The following is an 11,656-nucleotide window of genomic DNA, read 5'->3' on the forward strand; positions in this document are numbered from 1 at the left end:
GCCACTTGCATTTGTGAGTTAAATGCGTCATGACTCAGGGTTAATTGAAGAAACTGTGCTATCTAAAGTCATCTTAACTCATTTAATGCATTTAACCTTTTCATTAGCATACCAAAGCACCATTGTTTACAATGGTGAATGCTTTAATTAGAAGGGATGTTGTGACACAGTTTTCTGTGTTAAATGAGATAAATGGGATATCTGTGTTTAGTTATTCTGTGTCAAACAGACAAACTAAAGTGGCTGCATCTGTACTGGTAAATAAAGCATTAGAGAGATTATTATATGATCCCCTTATATATTTATACATATCTCCCCTTAAGCACCTCTTCTCCAGCGTGAACATCTCCAATTTGGCCAGTCTTTCCCCATAGCTAAGATTTTCAATACCTTTTACCAGCTTAGTTGCCCTTCTCTGTACCCTCTCTAATACAATAATGTCCTGTTTGAGTGATGGAGACCAAAACTGTACGGCATATTCTAGATGGGGCTTTTACCAGTGCTCTCATCCTGTGAATCAAAGCCCCTTTTAATACAGCTCAAGACTTTATTCGCCCATGTGATTATCTGAGATTCGTGGCGGTAAACATATCTATAGTAGCATCTCTTTTACAATAAGTTTACCCACAGAGTGTACATTTACATATGTCATGTCATTTTTCTTAATCTGTGACAATACATTTGGAATAGCCAGAGTAGTAATCAATAATTCTTTGTATAATAATTTCCTTTAGCCAGTTACAGATTTGTATGCGGATGTGCTGAGGAGTTGTACTTTTAGTCATCATTGGTGTCCCCGGGGGTCACTAGTGACAGGAATCATGATGTGTAAATTGGTCTCCATAATAGGCTGCTCCTTTTCACATAGATAGCAATACAGAGGCATTCTGTCACCTGCTGGGGGCCATGACTTTCTGTGGGTAATAAAATACCATGTGGACATTACCCTGATGGTTCAAAAATGCCTGAGAATTCCCTAGACCTCGGCAAGTCAAGTTACTTTAGACTCCCCTACTACATACTTGTATATCATGATGTAACTGTCACTAATGAACAGTATTAATACCTTAGTTGCACTAATTACTAACTGCATCTGAAGTCTTGTTCCTTGATCAGTGAAAGAATTAGGGAGGAGGCGAATTTGACCCATTTTGATTCGCCAAAAATTAGCTGCCGCCAAAAATTTCCAGAAATGCATTAAAGTCTATGGCAACAAGTTGTTTTTGAAGCGCGTAATTTTTTTTGACACGCAACATTTTATTTCTCCTATTGGAGTTTACGGGTATCATTTCGGTGGCGAAACTCGGCGACAAAATTCGCTCGTCCCTTTTTTACTGCACAGTTGAACATTCTATCACACTAGTGAAGAACTTCAATAAAACTGAAGAGTATTTGATAAATAAAGATAACCAGGTACAGCCGAGCCACCAAACAAGAGAATTGTACCCTCGCTCTGCCAGAAAAAAACTGGTCTGAAGATCTTTAGAAGATGCCATTGACCAAGGAAAAGAGAATCCAATCATTTGCCATACACGATAAGATCAGCTCGTCTGGCGAGGTTGCCAAACAAGCAGATCTTTCCCCGATATGCCCACCAATAGCATGGCCATGCATGGGTAGATTAAAGCTACTGATATTGGTCCTTCAGACTGATTCGGCAACTTATCTGCCCGTGTGTCTGACGGGTCTCCCTGATCGTTATCTGGCCAAAAACCGCCCTGATATCGAGTGGGCAGGTTTGATTTTTCCCATGATCGAGGTCCGCATTGGATAGTTGATGAGGTCCTAGGATCTGTCGGCGCCCATTTCCTTCATATAATCCGATCGTCTGGATCTAGGGCCGAACGTTTAGATTAACAAATTATCGCCCTGCCGTTGGTGGGCATATCGGGGAAAGATCTTATCGTGTATGGGAAATGATCCGATTCTCTTTTCCGTGGTGAATGGCATCTTCCACCCACATATTGGCATTTATTTTGAGTCCATACGAGGGGCAATGGGCAGCCACTCTTTAGACATAAGAATGCTCTACTGTGCATGATTGGGTAGTGATGGGTGAATAAATTCTACAGGCATGGATTTGCAGTGAATTTTCTCCTTTCATAGTCCGTGAATGTTTTTATGAAACTGCGTCAAAAATTTGCTGCCGAAAAATCTACCACAACAAAAAAAGACGTTGCACGTCAAAATTATTGCATGCATAAAAATTGGCGTGCGTCAAAATTATTGGGATACCCATTGACTTTAATGCAATTGGACAAAACAGTCGAGCGTATAAAAATTGCCGCTCACGTCGCTGACTTCAACGCGTTTCAAGAATTTTCACCCATCACTATTATTGGGTTGTTTATTCAGGTGAGTGGGAGGTGGCGGGGGGGGGGGCAATTTTGGGTACTGTATGTAACAGTTTTTGCTCCATCTAGTGCTGCCTATATGTTCTGCTGTTAGATTCTGTTTTTGGTCATTGAGACATTTCTTGGGTTAAGCCAGGTACTATCATGTGCATCTCATGTAGAAGGATAATTACGTCTTTAAATAAGGACAGGGAGCCAGGTCATGAGTTTATCATCAGATTCGTTTAAGGTTGGTTTGCTTTACACATAAGGAAGCAACTATTCATATTGTCTTTGAATTCACTGAAATTATACCTGTTCTTGAGCCAAAAGAGAGATAATAAGAATAAGATGTGGAAAGATATTTCATATATTGCAAGGCACATGAACAACAATAGAGTAGATCAATCATTCCTTAATCATTTTTGTTTACCATTTCATTCATGCTCCCAGATGAAACTGCCAATAAAACAATTGCATTGTATGGCCTGTTGGCTAGCTAGCATTTAGGGTCGGCACCCAGGAATGTATTTATTGTTTTTGACATGCCTTACTTTTGTATGTGGAACTTCAAGTCACAAACTATAAACACTGATATAATTGATAAAGATCATTTTTTTTCCAGCATTCAGCTTTGGTCAAATCTCATAGTTACTGACCAACAGGGCACATTAAAATCAATTACAAGTATGGGATTTGTTTTCCGGAAAGCTCCGAATTACGGGAAGGCTGTCTCCCTTAGACTCCATTTTATCCAAATAGTTCAAATATTTAAAAATGATTTCCTTTTTTCTCTGTAATAACAAAAGTGTGGCTTGTACTTGATACAAACTAAGATATAATTAATCCCTACTAGAAGCAAAACCAGCCTATTGGGTTTATTCAATGTTTACTTGATTTTCTAGTAGACAAGGTATAAAGATCCAAATTACGGAAAGATCTGTTATCCAGAAAACCCCAGGTCCTGAGCATTAGAGATAACAGGTCCCATACCTGTACTTGTATTGCCAGAAAGATAAATACCTGAAACTCCATTGCATGTTGTTTCTGGGAATAATATCTACAAGGTAGAACCTCAATCTACAAGGTGAATTCCCTTTTAAGTTATTTTTCTTGGATTTTTTTTTCCTGACACTGTTTTCCCCCGAGATGAAACCAAAAACTCAGGCAAGTTCCCTGGGTGGATAGGCTGTAGCATGGGCAGGTTCTATCAATATTTTCATGGCTATTTCCTGTTGGGTCCAATGACCAGTGAGCCGCTCACTGTTCTGTATTGGCAGGAGGAGCAGAACTAGTTTCCAAGGTAAGTAACATTCTTACATATGAACAATCTACAGCTGATCTCTATAAACTGTATGTCATGTACGGATCCCTAAATTCAGAACAAGTGCTAAGCTCCCTGGTCCCAGCTCAATCTTCTGACTGTAGCAGCCACCTTTGGCCTCGGGAGGAGCCCTCAGCTACTCAGATGCCGCCAGGTCTTAACTTGAGAGGAGCAAAGTAGATGTTGTGAACGAGAAAAGAGGCACGTGCGTTTCTGAGGTTTTGGACGGAAGGCACTAGTTCATGGAGTAGACGAAAAGTGTAGTCAGACAGGCAGTGGTCGGTACAGGCAGAGTTCAAGCAAAGTCAATCAGGCCGGGGTCGGTACAGGCTGCATTTAAAGAATAGTCAGGCAAGCGTCAGGATTGACAGAGTTTAGAATAGTTAGGCAGGCAAGGGTCAAAACTGGAATCAAACAGACAGAAATCACACCCAGATACTAAGCAAGTTAGACCTAACAGCAGGCAATGATTACCGGGCAAAAGCCCCTTCAAATATTCAAAATTCACACCAAAATGGGATGAGTGCACCCTGGAGAATGTGCCGTGCAGGCCATAGGAAAACTGGCAATGGCGAAAAGAGGATCACCGAGTCAGACATCACTGCCACTAGACCACCAAGCAGATTGTTATGTGCTAGACAAAGGTATAGATGCAAAATTACATTTTATAGCTGTTATTTATCTACTATTCTACCTTTCTTCATTTATGTATTTGTCAAATCAATGGCTATTAATGATGTAGTTGACCTTTAAGTTAACTTTTAGAATGTTATAGAAAGGCTTATTCTAAGCAACATTTCCAGGGATGTAGTGGAGAAGAATTTTCTTGGGTATATATAAACCTCCAATGTCAACATTGAGATGAAATCTACATGCCTGGATAGAGTTTCTCTGGAGTAACAAGTGCAACCCACTGGGGTTTGGTGACCCACTGGTGTGTAGGGATGTCGCGGACTGTTCGCCCGCGAACTAATTCGCGCGAACATCGACTATTCGCGTTCGGCGAATGTTCGCGAACGTCGCGCGACGTTCGCCAATTTGGGTTCGCCTTAGCTGGCGCTTATTTTTGCCCTCTCACCCCAGACCAGCAGATACATGGCAGCCAATCAGGAAGCTCTCCCTCCTGGACCACCCCCACACCCCCTGGACCACTCCCCTTCCATATATAAACTGAAGCCCTGCAGCGTTTTTTCATTCTGCCTGTGTGTGCTTGGAAGAGCTAGTGTAGGGAGAGAGCTGTTAGTGATTTGAGGGACAGTTGATAGTAACTTTGCTGGCTAGTAATCTACTTGATACTGCTCTGTATTGTAGGGACAGAACTCTGCAGGGATTTGAGGGACATTTTAGGTTAGGTAGCTTTGCTGGCTAGTAATCTACCTTCTACTGCAGTGCTCTGTATGTAGCTGCTGTGGGCAGCTGTCCTGCTGCTGATCTCTCATCTGCATCTGTTCTTCAAACAACTGCCACCTAGCTGTGTGATCTTTTTCACATTCTGTCTAAATATCAATAATAATACCGTCTCCAGAAACACCACCTGAGTGACGTTTTCCAAGCAACAATAATATATTCCGTATCCACTGCTGTAGTGTATACGTTGCCCTTGCAGGCATTGTTTGCCCAGTCTTTAACCAAGTGCCACCTAGCTGTGTGAGCTTTTTCACATTCCGTGTCCAGAAACATCACCTGAGTGACGTAGTGTGATTTCTGCCCTTTACAGCACAAAACGCAGCGCTGTGTCAACAATGGATTTTTCAGATACATTTTTGCCCTTGATCCCCCTCTGGCATGCCACTGTCCAGGTCGTTGCACCCTTTAAACAACTTTAAAATCATTTTTCTGGCCAGAAATGTCTTTTCTAGCTTTTAAAATTCGCCTTCCCATTGAAGTCTATGGGGTTTGCGACGTTCGCGAACTATTCGCATGTTTTGTCGCAAGTTCGCGAATATGTTCGCGAACATTTTTTCCGCCGTTCGCTACATCCCTACTGGTGTGTATAAAGGCGATGGGATCAACCATTTAGTCGTGGAACCCTCAGTGAAGTAGACAGAGCCCAACTCAAGGTAAGCAGACCTTGTGAACAAGAATTGACATATGAGGGACACTTTAGATACTACATCTTGGAAGTATAAAATTATGAGACAGCAACTTTGGTTCAAGTTTCAAAAATATACTCCAAAGAGTTCTATTCAAAGTTAAAAATCAATACTTTTATTAGGTACAAAATTTAAAAGAATAGGCATACAGACCCATTGATGTTCCGCAGGCGCAACATCAATGGGTCTGAACGCCTACTCATAGCATATATGCCCCTTCAATTAAACAATTAAACTCAGCAGGTGGCCCAGCTAACATTGATTTTAGCAGAGAGATGACACAGAGATACTTTGCAGCAGCAGCAGGAACATTGGGGGAAAATAACCTGAATAGCAGGTGGTGATGTCTGTTCAGATTTCAGAAGGTTGTTGGTCATATTGCAAATGCCTGAGTGTAACAATAATAAAAAGGGAATTTCTTGAAAGTCCCAGAATAAACCGTGGCCGTTCTAGGAAAACAATAACAAAAATCTATTTCAAGAATTTAAGCCGAACACCCACAGACACCTTAGTATTTGGCAAAAATGTGTTTTTGTGTACTTTAAAAGGGAATCCTAGTAAAATGATATTCTGGTATAACAGGTTTAAGGTGGCTGGAATCCCAAAAATTTACCACTCGAGTCAAGTGCTGAATCAGGAAAAAAAAAAGAATGTAAAAATCACTGCACAAAATGACCCAATATTTATGATGGAAAACATTCACCTGCGCATTTAAAGGCAGTTCCCATGATCCGTGCTCTTGCTGCTGCCTGTATTTTTTTTTTATCACAAACACAAGTAAAACATTTTTCTAATAGTAATTTTTTTTCTATTTATTAAAAGTTGAATTCAGAATAAAATGCTGCACTATAATCATTGCACCTTTTTTCCTAGAAAGTTGGAGTTTTGTAGCATTTTCTGATTTTCTCTTTCTCTACCTAAAAGTTTAATGGCACCAGTTTAATGGCATGTCTCTGCAATCTCTCCAACTCATTTATATCCTTGTTACAGACTGGGTCCCAAAACTGTGCTGGATACCCCAGATGAGGCCTAACCAGGCTCAAAATTTAACCTCATTTTCCAGTTTGCTGCCCAGTTTTCCAATTTAGTCAAATCACTCAGCAAAGTGGCAGCATCCTGCATGGAACCTATAGTTCTGCACAATTTTGTATCATGAGCAAAAATAGAAACAGTACTTTCAATGCCCACCTCCGGGTCATTAATAGACAAGTTGAAAAGCAAAGGACCTAGTACAGAGCCTTGTGATACTCACAACACTGGTCCAATTAGAAAATGTTTCCTTTATCCTTCAGTAAGTTCTTTATCCGAGTACAAGTACGATGTTCCAGGCCATTATTGCTTAATTTAAACAGTAACCTCTTGTGTGGCACTGTGTCAAATGCTTTAGCAAAAGGTAGATCACATCCACTGCCATCCCAGAGTCTAGGTTCCTGCTCACCTCCTCATAAAAGGCAATTAATTTATTCTGGCAAAATATGTTGTACATAAAACCATGCTGGCACAAACTCATAGTTTATTACTTGCAATATAGTGCCTTATTATCCCCTCCATAAGTTTTCCTACCACTGATGTCAGAGTAACCGGTCTATAGTTTTCAGGCTGAGAATGGGATGCCTTTTTGAATAGCAGAACCAGCTTAGCAATTCGCCTATCCCTTGGCACCATGCCAGACCTCAATGAATCCTGAAAAATTAATCAAAAACGTTTGGAAATCACAGAGCTAAGCTTATTAGGTATACTGGGATGAATATCATCTGCTTCTGGACCTTTGTTTACTTTTACATGTTCTAAGTGTCTTTTGAACATCTGCTGGCCGCTAAACTCGATCAATTATTTAAATTGGTTCTGATTAAAAGAAAGTATTTATTATATGGCTCCAAATATAAAACGCTCTACTGCAACCAAAACATGGCAGAACTCATCCAGGAAATGTTTATTATTATTTATTTGTTTCCTGTTAGAATATGTTGGCATAGCAAAATAGAACAAACTAAAACAATCGGTCTCTGTTCCTATACTGAGCCCAAATCTTCTGTCTTGCTATACATATTACCACAGTGACATATTTTCTGTTTGTCAGGCTGGTGGGGTCATAGCAATGGCCTTCTGGAATGGAGGTAGGGCTTTTCTTTGTGCCTGTTAAAATGGCAAAGTGTTGCTGTGATCATGTCCTACACTGAACCATCCCATCATGTTCTAAATGTTCCAGTTCTAAAGCATTTAGATTTGGGTGATGCTCCCCAGTTTTCAGGTAAAGCAGAAAGGTCATCTGCCCTGGCATCTCAGTGGTTCTGCTAAGTATTTGTATATTTTGTGTAACAATAGTTGCCAATTTTTCCTATATACATTGGGGGGAGGGGTAAGAAATTTTAGCATCCTACTCAGCAAAAGGGAATACAAATCTGTGACAAATATTACAACACACACAATTGCCTGAATTTGTGTTTTTGTCTTAGGATCTCACACAGCTGAATATGTCTCTGAGGCAAAGGGATTCAACACTAGTAAGTATGTGTTTGCTTGCCCGCCCACTTCTTAAACAGGTATGGGATCTGTTATCTGGAAACATAATGAAACTTCAACATTAACATTAAAACTGAAACATTAATGAAAGCAATTGCCTAAATTCCATAACTTTTTCTTGAGCAGCTCACACAGCTGAATATGTCTCTAATGCAGGGGAATTAAGGGCTGATAAGTGTGTGTATTTGCTTAAGAATTCCTTGTTATTCTATGGCTGCCAGTCCTGTTTCCTCCCCTAGCTTTGTTATCATACATATGCTTGTGACATCACACACATGACCTCATAGGTAATAAAAAGCACTATGTTTGCCCAGGAGCAGTAACCCACAGCCAGTGGTGTAACTAGAGTGAGCCAGGCCCCCATGCAAAAAAAATCTTAAGAGGGGCCCGGTGCACTCTGATCCCCATCCTGCCACCCACATCCACCTGCCCGCGCCCCACCCACTCACACCGACTTGCATCCCCCTTCCTTGCTGCATGTAAGAGAGCTATTGGGGAGGAGGGTTATTTTTAATTAGCTATAGAGGAAGCAGACTGCGACGTCTGCTTCCTCTATAGTTATGCCACGGCCAATAGCAACCAATAAGATGTTTGCTTTTTAGACAGGTGACCAGTAAATGCTACCTGTTGATTGGTTATTGCTGCTAAAAATATAATTTAGAAAACTTAAATTTGAAAAAAATTAGAGAATAAAACAAATCTGTCTCTCAGTGAGGGAATTTCGCTGCTGCTCTTAGCTTCACGTATGAGTAGCACAAGGCACGGACATGTCAATTCAAAGCCAACAACGAAGCAGATCATGCACTGCCAGTAGGGATGGGCACATTTTTTCACCTTGTTTCGCCACGGAAATGATGCCCATAGACTTGTATGGCGTGGTGCGTCAAAACATTTTTGACACCCATAGACTTTAATGGGCGTCAGCGTAATTTTGCTGGCGGCGAATTTTTGGCGAAACTAAACGGGTCAAATTCGCCCATCCCTAACTGCCAGTTATTATATGTTATTATAAGAAGTAGCCACACAGAAGCTGCAGGGAACCTCTGGTAAGAAATTTAGAACATAGTCGCAAAATATTGGACTAAAAAAGGTTGAACTTGATTGACGTGTATTTTTTCAACCAAACTTACTATTGTACCTGTTATGAAGAAACCCCCAGGTCTCGAACATTCTGGATAAAAGATCTCATACCTGTATAAAGAAGAGGTCATGCATACGGAAGGCCACATCCAGCCAATGGTCAATCCGTTGGGCAGCCCTGATTTAAAAGAATAGGATCACTATATAATAAGCACATAATGCAGTTCTGGAACCAGTATATATTTTATGTAGAAAATAGTGAAGATACTAAGTAATGTATCACAAAATATCCACTGTGCAAGAAATTAAAAAAAATATACAATAATATGGATTATAAATTATAAAAACAGAAGGCAATATGAAATGCAAAAGCAGAAAGACATTTAGGATTTGGCAACATTAAAGCAGGAGGCAGAGCAAAATAGAATACTGGAATATGTTCATTGGAGAATTCCTAGCCCACTATAAATGTGCACAAAACACTATATAACAAAACTATACAGGTATTTTATTTACGGGGGGGGGGGATATATGTACAAAGCTCTTGTGAATGAAACAGATTATAAATGAATGTCTGGTTCTGGTTCTCGTACAATGTCTAACCTGCAACTGAATTAAAAAAAAAAAATCTATTTTTTTCCCAGTAATATTTTATATATACATTTTATCCTTTAAGGAATTTGCAAGGTAATTTGTGAAAAAATATTCCCTCTTAATCTTCAACGTTTCAGTGAAGTAGCCTCAATTAATTATGGAGAACCCTGCCTGTACCCTCCAGCTACAAGTCTCCGCCGCTGCTACAATGTGACCAGAGACCGGCGGGTTAGACATCAGCCGTTAACTTAAAGGGGAACTATCATGAAAATGTAATATAAACTTCTTCATACTGAAATAAGAAACACATAAATACAATCAATTCAATATTCTGTACAGGTTCTGGAATATTCAAGTTTATCTTCACTATCCCTCTCTCAGCATCTGTTTCTCCTCATTCTGTCTTCATGCAGCAGTTGGGTGTCAGATATTCATTGACCGTTAGATCCAATATATCTTATAGGGGGGCTCCTTTTGCCTAGAAGATGTATTAGAGCTCAGTCTCTTAAAATTACCAGACATCATGTCTCTCTACATGCAGGATTTGTGCAAAAGGCAGTTATTTAGTTAGATTTTGTTTGTACTGGAATCAGTTATTCGAGTGGGTGGCTTCCTTTCCTAGCAGAAGTATTAGAGCTCACTCGAATAACTGATTCCAGTACAAACAAAACCTAACTAAATAACTGCCTTTTGCACAAATTCTGCATGTAGAGAGACATGATGTCTGGTGATTTTAATAGACTGAGCTCTAATACATCTTCTAGGCAAAAGGAGCCTCCTATAAGATATATTGGATCTAACTGTCAATTAATATCTGACACTCAACTGCTGCATGGAGACAAAATGAAGAGAAAGAGATTTGGATAGAGGAATAGTAAATATAAACTTGATTATTTCAGAAACGATGCAGAATATTTAATTGATTGAATTAATAAAGTTTCTTATTTCAGTATGCTGAAGCGGATATTACATTTTCATAATAGTTCCCCTTTAAGGCAGCAGTATTTAGAGCAGGAATATAGCACATAAACTTTACTATACATTTACTGCTCAAAGCTGGGATTGCTCAATCATCAGACCTGCTGTTGTACTAGAACTTTGTAGCTGCTCTTTAAGGTTCCTGGAAGGCTGAGCCAAAGGAACCGTACCTGCCTTCTTACTAGGAATGCACTGAATCCACTATTTTGGATTCGACCAAACCCCCGAATCCTTCGCGAAAGATTTGGCCGAATACTGAACCAAATCCTAATTTGCATATGCAAATTAGGGCTGGGAAGGGGAAAACATGTTTTACTTCCTTGTTGTGTGACAAAAAGTCACGTGATCCCCCCCTAATTTGCATATGCAAATTAGGATTTGGTTCGGCTGGGCACAAGGATTCGGTTGAATCCTGCTGAAAAAGGCTGAAGAATCCTGAACCGAATCCTGGATTTGGTGCATCCCTACTTCTTACAGCTACACATGGCCAGAATGGTCAGGTTCTTATTGCGACACAAAAGAAAATGAAAACTGTATTAAGCTAAAATAAGATGAGTATTTTCAGGTTCTTCCAGGTTGCCTGTACTCTGCTCCTCTTCTGGTGTCAGGAAGGAGTGGGGATAGAGTAAACCAGACAGGCAAGAGGCAGTGCTATATTCCTACAGCAAATGCTTCCCGTCTGCTAAACTGAGCCCGGCCCACGGGTTCTGTAGAGAGAAGACCTGGCTCCG

The sequence above is a fragment of the Xenopus laevis genome, chromosome 1S (genome assembly GCF_017654675.1).
Source record: "Xenopus laevis strain J_2021 chromosome 1S, Xenopus_laevis_v10.1, whole genome shotgun sequence".
Taxonomy (NCBI): domain Eukaryota; kingdom Metazoa; phylum Chordata; class Amphibia; order Anura; family Pipidae; genus Xenopus; species Xenopus laevis.